We start from the raw sequence: 13483 nt of genomic DNA on the forward strand, positions 1-13483 counted from the left end.
TTATAGTAGTTATATTCTTGTACATAGGGAGCAGTATTATAGTAGTTATATTCTTGTGCATAGGGGCAGTATTATAGTAGTTATATTCTTGTACATTGGGAGCAGTATTATAGTAGTTATATTCTTGTACATAGGGAGCAGTATTATAGTAGTTATATTCATGTATATAGGGGCAGTATTATAGTAGTTATATTCTTGTACATAGGAGCAGTATTATAGTAGTTATATTCATGTATATAGGGGCAGTATTATAGTAGTTATATTCTTGTACATAGGAGCAGTATTATAGTAGTTATATTCTTGTACATAGGGAGCAGTATTATAGTAGTTATATTCTTGTACATAGGGAGCAGTATTATAGTAGTTATATTCTTGTACATAGGAGCAGTATTATAGTAGTTATATTCTTGTACATAGGAGCAGTATTATAGTAGTTATATTCCTGTACATAGGGAGCAGTATTATAGTAGTTATATTCTTGTACATAGGAACAGTATTACAGTAGTTATATTCTTGTACATAGGAGCAGTATTATAGTAGTTATATTCTTGTACATAAGAGCAGTATTATAGTAGTTATGTTCTTGTACATAGGAGCAGTATTATAGTAGTTATATTCTTGTACATAGGTGGCAGTATTATAGTAGTTATATTTTTGTACATAGGAGCAGTATTATAGTAGTTATATTCTTGTACATAGGGGCAGTATTATAGTAGTTATATTCTTGTACATAGGAGCAGTATTATAGTAGTTATATTCTTGTACATAAGAGCAGTATTATAGTAGTTATATTCTTGTACATAGGAGCAGTATTATAGTAGTTATATTCTTGTACATAGGAGCAGTATTATAGTAGTTATATTCTTGTACATTGGGAGCAGTATTATAGTAGTTATATTCTTGTACATAGGAGCAGTATTATAGTAGTTATATTCTTGTACATAGGGAGCAGTATTATAGTAGTTATATTCTTGTGCATAGGGGCTGTATTATAGTAGTTATATTCTTGTACATTGGGAGCAGTATTATAGTAGTTATATTCTTGTACATAGGGGCAGTATTATAGTAGTTATATTCTTGTACATAGGAGCAGTATTATAGTAGTTACATTCTTGTACATAGGAGCAGTATTATAGTAGTTATATTCTTGTACATAGGAGCAGTATTATAGTAGTTATATTCTTGTACATAGGAGCAGTATTATAGTAGTTATATTCTTGTACATTGGGAGCAGTATTATAGTAGTTATTTTCTTGTACATAGGAGCAGTATTATAGTAGTTATATTCTTGTGCATAGGGGCAGTATTATAGTAGTTATATTCTTGTACATAGGGAGCAGTATTATAGTAGTTATATTCTTGTACATAGGGGCAGTATTATAGTAGTTATATTCTTGTACATAGGAGCAGTATTATAGTAGTTACATTCTTGTACATAGGAGCAGTATTATAGTAGTTATATTCTTGTACATAGGGGCAGTATTATAGTAGTTATATTCTTGTACATAGGGGCAGTATTATAGTAGTTATATTCTTGTACATAGGGGCAGTATTATAGTAGTTATAGTCTTGTACATAGGGGCAGTATTATAGTAGTTATAGTCTTGTACATAGAAGCAGTATTATAGTAGTTATATTCTTGTACATAGGGGCAGTATTATAGTAGTTATATTCTTGTACATAGGAGCAGTATTATAATAGTTATATTCTTGTACATAGGGGCAGTATTATAGTAGTTACATTCTTGTACATAGAGGGCAGTATTATAGTATTTATATTCTTGTACATAGGAGCAGTATTATAGTAGTTATATTCTTGTACATAGGAGCAGTATTATAGTAGTTATATTCTTGTACATAGGAGCAGTATTATAGTAGTTATATTCTTGTACACAGGGGCAGTATTATAGTAGTTATATTCTTGTACATAGGAGCAGTATTATAGTAGTTACATTCTTGTACATAGGGGCAGTATTATAGTAGTTATATTCTTGTACATAGGAGCAGTATTATAGTAGTTATATTCTTGTACATAGGGGCAGTATTATAGTAGTTATATTCTTGTACATAGGAGCAGTATTATAGTAGTTATATTCTTGTACATAAGGACAGTATTATAGTAGTTATATTCTTGTACATAAGGAACAGTTACAGTAAAATACACTGTATATATTTTCTATTTTCAGATGATTGGGAATGGCAACCACTTTTCTGTTAGTTGTGGCAAAATACCGTAGAAGGGAAAATATACCGTGCTCAGCACAAATGAGTACACCCCCTTCATTTTTTTTTAAAGTAGTTGGTGCAAACATATGTACACATCAAAAGCATTACATCTATTGTCGATTACCACAATGTCCAAATAATCATGTTAATTGCACTTCAAATAACCTATTCAAAACCTATTTGGGCTACAGGACCTGTTCTGAACAAAGAACTACATATTTTCCAGCATACTGATGACTGTCAGCAGATTAGTGTCATTTCATCAGGCATTCCCTAATTTTATGTTATTGGTTTTATTGTGATTAATAAAGATTTAGGTTTTAAATATATAATTGGATCTCTTCTTTGTTTTGGACAGTACCTACATCTAGTATTGTGTGTGACCTCCATGAATTTTAAGGGCAGCGCCAAGTCTTCTGGGCCTGGAATGAACAAGTTGGTGACATATTGTGAGATCTATCTTTTTTCGTCCTTCAATAATGAGCTCTTTTGACCCTGGATGCTGGATGGGGAATGACGAGAACTTTTCTCTTCCATGTTCCCTATAGGTGTTTGATGTGGGTTCAGATCAGAAGACATTTGGCTTCTGAATCATTGTCGCCTAGTTCTTCTACAGAAATGCAACAGATGTGTTTTTTTGATCATTGTCATGTTGGAAAAGTGCTTGTCTACCGAGTGATGACGGCATCTTCTCTTTCAATATAGAGTAGGACATCTGTGAATTCATGATACCACCAATTACATGGCTCCCTTACAACAGCAGCACTCATGCAGCCCCATGTTAGGGCAGTCTCACACGTCCAGATAATTCCAGTACCGGAAACAATCGGTACCGGAATTATCCGTGTCGTGTGCCCCTACGTTTCTTGTGTACATCAGTGTGGCACACTTGCGACACATGTGTGCCGCCCGTGTGCCCACTGGGTACCACACGCACCGTGCTGGGTACCACACGTACCAGCATCTGGTGCTGAAGCCGCGATTCATATCTTCTCTGCAGCAGCGTTTGCTGCAGAGAAGATATGAATAATAGTGTTTAAAATAAAGATCGATGTGTCCGCCGCCCCCGGACACATTGATCTTTATTTTAAACACTATTATTCATATCTTCTCTGCAGCAAACGCTGCTGCAGAGAAGATATGAATCGCGGCTTCAGCACCATGTGGGGGGGGACAGCGCTTACTGTAGCGCTGTCTCCTGCACGCACACGGACTGCAGACGGACAACGTCCGTGTGCGGTCCGTGTTTTACACGGACCCATTGACTTTAATGGGTCCGTGTAATACGTGCGCTCCCACGAACACTGACATGTCTCCGTGTTTGGCACACGGAGACACGGTCCGCAAAAAATCAATGACATCTGAACAGATGCATTGATTTTAATGGGTCTACGTGTGTCAGTGTCTCCGGTACGTGAGAAAACTGTCACCTCACATGCCGGAGCCACTGACGTGTGAAACCGGCATAAGGACTTCTTCCGCCAGGTCTGACTGTAGGTACCAGGCACTTTTCTTTGTTGTCCTTTAAAGACATCCATTCTAAAAACTTTTTATCTCGATTTCTTCATATATTGTTCTAGTAGTCTTAATATTTTTGAGCATGGATCCTGGAAAATTAAAGGTGACTTTTTGTGCCTGGGCTTTAGGAGGGGCTTCCTTCATGGTAGACCCCCATGCATGCCGTTCCTCTGTATTATGTCACAGGAAACACTCACCCCAGTTTGGCTTTTACTTCTTTAGCTAATTGCCGTGATCTTGCATGTCTATTTTTTTCAATCCTTCTCATCAGCAGATGCTCCTGTTCAGGTGTTAATTTCTGTGGTCACCTGGACATCTCTGTGATGTGGTCATGGTTCCATCTTTGTTATATTTTTGTATCACTTTTGCTCCATATTCTGACTGATAAATAAAGTCTTGCTGATCTTCGTGTTGCCTTTACCTTTCTTTTGCAAATAATTTTCTTTCTCAGGTCTTGTGACATTTCTTTACCATGTGGTGCCATTGCTGTATTGTGACACTTCTCTACCATGTGGTGCCATTGCTGACAGCATGAAATGGGAAGGGCTTTTCTTTGTTAAGTAACGTTACCTGTTTGCCGAACACCTGTGTAATTAATAAGATTTACCATACTTTTGGTTGAATTCTTATTAAATAGAATTTTGAAGTCTAAACTTTTACATTTGAGCCATAGGCCTCTTCAAAAGCCTTTTTTCACCTACGAATTCTATCTCTGATTTTCACAGATCGCACTCATACCTGTGATAGTCTATGGGGCCATTCACATGTCCGTGATTTTGTGCGGACCGAGTGCTCCACAAAAAATCACGCTGACATGTTCAATTTTGATCCTTGGGTCAGATTAAAATAGGCAATGTATGTCTATAATTATGAGTGCAGTCCAATCTCAGAATTTAGAAGGTGGAGAAACTTTTTTTTTCTCCACGTACGAGAAAAACTGATGACACTTGGACCACACTCTGATCATACTTGTCAAAATAGTCGGTCAGCTTTTTCTTATACATAAGAAAAACTGATATCTGGATGGGGTCTTATACTTTCATTGGGGTGTACTCATTTTTGCAACATGGTCTTGAATGATTTTGTTAGGAAAATTACTTTTTGAGGTGTGCAAAATAACAAATCTTGTCTGCAATCAATAGCGCAAGGTTGTGGGAGCATTATTTTGTAGAATGGTGTCCCGTAGAAAATGTTCATTGTGAAAGTAAACGAAAGGTTTTCTGACCAAATCTGTTGGGGTGGACTCATTTATGCTGAGCACTGTAATACGCACTGCACTTGTCTTCGTGACACTTTTGCACTCTCTTGTGACATCTGGCTGAGCAGACACTTTCACAACATGACTCTCCCTGTGTTTCCAATTAGTACAGAGGTTAACGCTGGGTGGATGCGGAGCCGTGCAGCTGCTGATCTCCTCCGCTGCTGTGGGAAACTGTATGTGATAATTACTGACGCTCCTATCACTGTATCCAGATGTCTCCGTCACTCTTTAGGTCGCACAGTTGCTTTCTTTATAACCGCACCTCAAACCGTCCTCATCGTAACTAATGACTCACAACCGGTTCCACTTATTTTTTTTTCCAGGATAAAAAAGAATAAAAAAAACAATAATATTTGGAGAAGTCGAATTTCATCACCGGCCGCTTCCGTCATCGCGGTTTTTCTCAATCACTTCAGGTGTTCTGGAATGTAGAGAAAGTTGAGTAATGGAGATTGTGCATGAGCCGTGCCCATGTTACCTGTCCTAACCTGCACTGGGGGATTCGGAGATTTAGGGCCGCGCTTACATTATGTGCCGCCCTGGGTCATCGGAACTGAACGATTAAACCCAGCAGATGGTGCAGACGGTGCCAAGTTACACTCCGCTACATAAAAGTCCAGGCCCTATGTAGTTTGTGAATGGATTAGTGTTCTGCAATGTTGCTGCTTGTATTGGAATAATCAGTCAGAGTCTATTAATTTGTCACGTTATGGTTCAGGAGGCTGCAAATCTGAGAAAAGTGGCTCCATGATCCGACCCCATGCCGCTGCCATGAAATAACCCAGCGCCCACTCACTTTACCCCTCATCCATAGACCCTGAATTCCTGAACTTTACACACTCACAAATATTTCTAAGATAAAAAATACATATATTTTTAATGGGTTTAAGTTAGTTTGGCACCTAGTATAAACCAACCAAATATAAATTTACCCGTCTGAAGTGCATCGAGGTAGCAGTTAGGGGTCCTGGACGTGTTAGGCCTCTTTCACACTTCCATCTTTGAGCTCCCGTCGAAATACGTCGATTTTTGAGAAAACAGGATCTTTCTCTCTTCTCTCTCCTCTCTCCTCTCTGCCCGGAATCCTCCTTCTACACTATACAAATTAAGGCGGCACATCCGCCGAAATACTGGAAACGTTGAGTATGTTTTAACACTATTTCCTAAATGTGATCATTTGACGGATCTGGCGCCATAGGCTTCCATTCTAGCAAACGATGGACGGCGATGGATCCGTCTATCCGTCGCTGTCCGTTTTTTCAACAGACACAAAAAACGTTACTATGTCCATTTTCTCCGGCCGCCGGATAAACAATTTTCGACGGATCCGGCGAACGACGGATGAAACGTGAGGCCATCCGTCGCAATCTGTCGCTAATACAAGTCTATGAGAAAAAAACGGATCCAGCGGCAACATTCGCGGGATCCGTTTTTTTTCAAAATTCCCCGGATTCTAACTGATGGCAAAAAACTGATGTGTGAAAGCAGCCTAAGATGGCGCCAAGGAGGGTCTGCTGCAGGCAACTTGAGCCGTGCAACTTAGAGAGGGATGTTCTGCTTATGATCCAGATGCTGATGAAGGAGTTGTAAAGCAAACAGCCATAATTTGGATATTAGGATATTATTAATATTTATTATTATAGCGCCATATATTCCATGGCGCTTTACATGTGAGGAGGGGTATACATAATAAAAACAAGTACAATAATCTTAAACAATACAAGTCATAACTGGTACAGGAGGAGAGAGGACCCTGCCCGCGAGGGCTCACAATCTACAAGGGATGGGTGAGGATACAGTAGGTGAGGATAGAGCTGGTCATGCAGCGGTTGGGTGGATCGGTGGTTACTGCAGGTTGTAGACTTGTCGGAAGAGGTGGGTCTTCAGGCTCTTTTTGAAGGTTTGGATGGGGCAGCACGGTGGCGCAGTGGTTAGCACTGCAGCCTTGCAGTGCTGGGGTCCTGGGTTCAAGCCCCACTAAGGACAACATCTGCAAAGAGTTTGTATGTTCTCTCCGGTTTCCTCCCACATTCCAAAGACATACTGATAGGGAATTTAGATTGTGAGCCCCAACGGGGACAGCAACGATAATGTGTGCAACCTGTAAAAGCACTGCGGAATATGTTAGCGCTATATAAAAATAAAGATTATTATTATTATTAGGTGAGAGTCTGATGTGTTGTGGTAGAGGGTTCCAGAGTAGGGGTGATACGCGAGAGAAATCTTGTATGCGATTGTGGGAAGAGGAGATAAGAGGGGAGTAGAGAAGGAGATCTTGTGAGGATCGGAGGTTGCGTGTAGGTAAGTACCGGGAGACGAGGTCACAGATGTATGGAGGAGACATACATACATACATCTGTGATCTGGAGGAGACAGGTTGTGGATGGCTTTGTATGTCATGGTTAGGCTTTTGTACTGGAGTCTCTGGGCAATGGGGAGCCAGTGAAGGGATTGACAGAGGGGAGAGGCCGGAGAATAGCGGGGGGACAGGTGGATTAGTCGGGCAGCAGAGTTTAGAATAGATTGGAGAGGTGCGAGAGTGTTAGAGGGGAGGCCACAGAGCAGGAGGTTACAGTGGTCGAGGCGGGAGATGATGAGGGCATGGACTAGGGTTTTTGCAGATTCTTGGTTTAGGAATGTACGGATCCGTGAAATATTTTTGAGCTGAAGTCGGCAGGAAGTGGAAAGGGCTTGGATATGTGGTTTGAAGGAGAGATCAGTGTCAAAGATTACCCCGAGGAAGCGGGCTTGTGGAACTGGGGAGAGTGGGCAGCCATTTACTGTAATGGATAGGTTCGTTGGGGATGTCGTGTGAGATGGGGAAAGACAATGAATTCTGTTTTGTCCATGTTAAGTTTTAGAAATCTAGCGGAGAAGAAGGATGAAATAGCGGATAGACATTGAGGGATTCTATATTCAATAGAATTAGGGACTTGGAAATCGTCCTATATCTAATTGAGTTTGTTCCAGATTTCCCCAAGATTTCTATTTCTGACAAATCTTTGGAATAAAATTTCCACAAATCCAGTGAAATCGTGGCCAATTTAATGGATTACTTTGAGGGCTGAGAAGGGGTTAAAATAATCATATTCATTGTACTCATCTGTCCTTAGCCCTGCCCTTGTTTTATGACTCCTCCGCTGCCACAATCTCCACCTTTTATCATGACAACGTTTTTTCGTAGAAATTACCTGTTGGTCACTGGGGTTCCGATCTTGAAAATTGGGCTCAATCCTGAGATTGGGAGTTGATCCTGAGAATGGGACTCGATCCTGAGAATGGGACTCGATCCAGAGAATGAGACTCGATCCTGAGAATGGTGCTTGATTCTGAGAATGGGGTTCGATCCTAAGAATGAGGCTGGATCCTAAGAATGGGGCTGGATCCTAAGAATGGGGCTTTATCCAGAGAATGGGGCTTGATCCTGAGAATGGGGCTTGATCCTGAGAAGGGGTCTCGATACTGAGAATGGGGCTTGATCCTGAGAATGGGGCTTGATCCTGAGAATGGGGCTCGATTCTGGGAATGGAGCTCGATTCTGGGAACGGGGCTCGATCCTGATTTCAGGATGGGTGGGGATCCTAGCGATCAGACCCCCAGTGATCTACAAATTATCACCTATTCTTTGGGTAAGTGATAACTTGGAAATAACCCTTTAAATTATCTTTACATTAGTCGTAGCTCCAAACCCTCTACAGCTGCAAGAAAAGGACTAGTAAAGAAAACTCACGTGTCACAGTGAAGAAGCTCCAGGAAGAAAGTTCAAAATGATTCATAATAAACTATAGAAGGAAATAAGTGAATTCCTCCTTGACTTTCTCTCCCCAGTTTTCTATATTACAGCCAGACATATGCCAGATTATTAAACTTTCTCTAAGTGACTCATTATAATTATAGCTGAAAAAAATCCTGGTGTTTTTATTAAAAGCTGCATTTAAGCCACATTTTTTCTGTGCCATTGTTTTTTTGACCTTTTTTTTAAAGGTTTTTTTCTCTTGTGTTTTTATTTTTTATTCCGTTTGTGGCTTTTTTTTTTTTTTTATAAATCCCAGCATGCACTAGGTATCGCTTAATGTTGGAGACTTTACGTAATTTTCTTCTATTGACATTCATTGTTGCTATTTTTTATTCTTTGTGTGTTTTGCGTTTTCTTTGTGTGCCGCTTTTGACAATAGAAATCATGTGATTCCAGGAGGAACCTTGCAATCACTTGATCTATGACTTGTAATAAAATGCACGCACTGAAACGCATTAAGGCCGTGTTCCCACTTAAATCTAAAAGTTGCATTTTTTCAGCTTTTTTCCCTAAAGACTTCTAAGGTGAGCCTAAGAAACACATGTAGAAAACGCAATTGCATTTTTCAGACCAAGTTCCCACGTGCAACAATGCTGTTTCTTTCCGCTGCATTTTTTTCTGCAGGTGCTTACCCCAAAATACACCATAGGAATCTGATCTGATTATTGCTTTCATCTTGTTTTTTTTATGCATTTGCCCCTTTTTTATGTGTTTTTGGTGTAGATTTGAAAACGTGCTTTTTTTCATGCAGAAACTATGGGATTCTGACCTTATAAACACAACTGTATATGTTGCATGTTTTTTTCCAGGCTCCCCATTAAAGCCTAAAGGAAAAAAAATGCACCAAATATGTAATGTGCAACAACGTCTTTAAACGCCCAGTGATTGTGGGTTTTCATGAAATCACTTCCACTTTGCCTGAACTGATAAATGCAACAGATTCTTTGCACGCAAAAAATGCAGCTGACAAAATGCAGCATTTATGCAATGCTGGAACGTAGTTTTATCGAAGAATCCTTCAGTTTCTGCACTAAAAAAAACGCATAAAATCTGCACCAAAAATGTATAAAAGATGGTAGAGAAGAGTAAAAAAAGTCAGAAAAGGCAATAATCAGAGCAATTTGCTATTGCATGTTTTGGGTCAGAAAAAACGCTGTGGAAAAAACACAGTTTCCGCAATGAAAAATTTCACAAAAGCAGCAAAAAGGTTTTAAAAAAAATGCATGTGAAGAAAACCTAAAGCAGAGGCACTTCACTGTATGTGACCTGTCCAGGACTGTACTGCGCTGGTAATAAATCCATCATCCCATTCCTAGGTTTGCCAATCAGACCCATACTGTCATCACTCCTACACACGCATTCCCCACTGTATAGCAGTATTATATCAGTTACCTGAGACCATACGTTCTGCAGAAAAAGCAAAAAATATCCCCAGGGGGTAAGTAAATGTCTACACACACTTGTCAGTCATGTTTATAGCAGAAAGCGCTGCCTAAGGCCCAAAATATTTCTCTTTTTTCTGCATAAATTTTACACGTGCAAAGTAAGTGATGACACGATAAAAGCTTCCAACATACATAAACATTATACAAGGGACACGACATCCAAAGTCTATATTATCTCCATTTTATGTGCAATTGATCAAAGTTCTTATCGGTTATTGCGAGCTGGGGAGGCGCTCACAGAAAGGAGGCAGACATTGCCTGCAAGGGTGAGACTGCTGCATATGTTCCCATTGAGTTCAAAGCGGCTATAGAAATCTGTATGCAGTGAGCTCCCCCTAGTGGTGGCTGTATAAATCTGTATGCAGTGAGCTCCCCCTAGTGGTGGCCGCAGGCAGAGATAATGTTGTCATTCCACTATATGGCCGTGAGACGGAGATTTGTGGTTCTGTTTCCGGAACACTCAAATGCAATTAATACAATTTTGGATTTATATACAGATGTGTAACTTGAGCATCCTCATTGCAAAATCTGTAGCAGGGACCTACTATGTGTCTTCTTATGTTGCAGAGCGATCTTGCTGCAGGGGGGCATATAAGATTGAGAGGAGCTTTAAAAAAAATCATGGAGGCCATGAGTAAGGCTCCATGCCGAAACGCGTTGGTTTAGTGTGCTATACAAGGTTTCCGTGACCATTACTATATTAATATGTGCAAATAAATGTGAAGTTTTATTATACTTATCCTGCTTCATCGTGGGAGGATCCTTTTTTACTTCTCATTTTAAAAAAATCTAGAAATTTTTAACAGTTCAAAAGACAAAGGTGTGAACAGGTATTAGGCTATGTGCACATGTTGCAGATTTCCTGCAGAACTGCAGCGGATTTTTCTGCGCAGAAAAGGTGCAGATCCGCACTGTGATTTACAGTACAATGTAAATCAATGGTAAAAAAAAAAAGCTGTGCAGAAAAATCAGTGCGGAATTGCTGCAGATTTAAAAGAAGTGCATGTCACTTCTTTTGTGCAGTTCTGCAGCGTTTCTGCACCCCTCCGTGATAAAAATCTGCAGTGGTAAAATCTGCACAAACTGCACAAAATCCGCAACAAAAACTGCAGAAAATCTGCACCTGCGGATTCTGCCAGGAGATGCAGATTTAGTGCAGAAAATTCTGCACCAAATTTCCTACGTGTGTACATAGCCTTAAAGTGACAGTCTCCACTTTTTAAAACTTTGCACTTTCGTTGTTTTCATTTTTTTTTTTTGAAGGAGCCATAACTTTTTATTTGTTTTGTCAACAATGAACACTTGACACCATTCACTTTACCAAATAATGTACTGAAAAACAGTAAAAAAAATTCCAAATGCAGTGAAATGCTGAAAAAAAAACACAATTTCGTCATTTTTTTTTACTTTTGATTTTACGGCGTTAATTGTGCGGTAAACATGACTCAGTGACACAATTCAGTGCAATTATGGTTGTACCAGACTTTGTAACTTTTATTATTTTTCCATCAATGGAGTTGTGCGAGGGCATATTTTTTTTTGAGTGGCGAGTTGACATTTTTAATTGATACCATTTGGGGGTAAATATAACAATTTGCTGGCCATGCTGAGAGCTGTAGTTTTTTAACAGCTGCAGGTTCTTTTGTTAAAATGAAAGCTACAATTTAGAACAATAAATAAATAATAAACTATGCCGATTATTACCCCTGGTGGCTACAGAAATGGCGCCACATCAGTTTGCAGGTTGTGTGTGGTATTGCGACTCCAATGAATGAGGCTGAATTGTGGTGAGGTTTGGGGCTGTTTTGGGAAGCAGCCATGTTTTTTGGCTTGCAGATGTCCTTTACATGGGACTAATAAAAATTAACTAAATTAGAAAAATAAAAGTTCTATAGAAACCAATTATTGTGAAAATGAATAAAACAAATGTAAAAAAATAAATGAATAAAAACAGCGCCTACAATAAGTTCCTAATATGTGGAATATTTTTTACGTTTAAAGATTAGAGGGGAAAAAAAACGCAAAACACAAAAGGAATGTTTTTTTCTTGAATCACAAAAACTAATAAAAATTATGACAGCTTACATTTCCACAAACAAAGACAATGAGTGGAGATGGTCAAAAATATAAAGTAAAAAAAAAAATCCTGACGATTTGGCGCTATGAAAATAGTTTCAGGTCCCTTATCCCGAAAAAGGGAAAACAGACAATGAGGAGAGCACCCAAAAGTGGTATTTACATGGGCATCCTATTCACAGCCTTGTGGGAAGTGTGACTGTGTCTGAAGTGTCACTTTAAGGTCTGGTTGATGTTCACAGCTCCTTACAGGGCAGGAAGTCACAACGTCTCCCACATGTGGCCCCAAACAAATGTCAGGAAACTGTAATTTACCTCCCAGTGCAGTGAGGACGCCGCCGCATCCTCCAACACAAGGAACTGAGGTTTTATTTGCCCTGTTGACTATGTGCGAAAACCATTAGCAGCTGTGACCACAAGCTTTGCCTCCGAATTATCTCTAGAATGTGGCGCCCACCACAAAGGATCAGGGTCCGGGTCCAGGAAACGTTAATTATCTGCTCCAGTTCCATCTCTTTGTTCATTCAGGTGCCATCTCTATCAGGACCAGCAACCTGCTCCGCAGACGCTATGAGGAAAGTATGGGCCGCACGTTGCCCCTGATATAACATCCGTCTTCACTGTCCCCCTGGTGTATAATATGTGGCCCATCGCCCTCCAATGTATAACCTCTGGCCCCCCGCCATGCCATCTGCTGTTACTACCATGTGACAGAACGGTCGGTGGTGCAGAGCTCACTGATACCAGCGCGGTCCTGTATTAGGGGCCATCGGGGTAACACTTCCATCCATGACATTTCTTCTCCCATCACCCATGACTGATATTATTGAGAAGAGGAAGGAACCGCAGCAACTCAGCCCTGAAGTGCAGACCCCTTAACGTTACAGGGTGGGAGGCCGAGTGCCGAGGAGCAGAAAAGTCACCACCACTCTACTGACCCCATAACTGCAGAGTCCAGACCTTCTCTGGTACCAGCACAAACACTGCGCCCCCGCCGGGAGCTTCATGGCCGAACAGCCGTACATCACCAAGCACAATGCCGAGCGTTGGATGGAGTGGTGTAAAGCCGCCACCACTGGACTCTGGAGGAGACGTGTTCTGTGCAGTGACGGATCACACTTCTCTATCTGCGTCTGATGGAGGAGTCTGGGTTTGGTGATTC

Source organism: Ranitomeya variabilis, chromosome 7, assembly GCF_051348905.1.
Source record: "Ranitomeya variabilis isolate aRanVar5 chromosome 7, aRanVar5.hap1, whole genome shotgun sequence".
Taxonomy (NCBI): Eukaryota; Metazoa; Chordata; class Amphibia; order Anura; family Dendrobatidae; genus Ranitomeya; species Ranitomeya variabilis.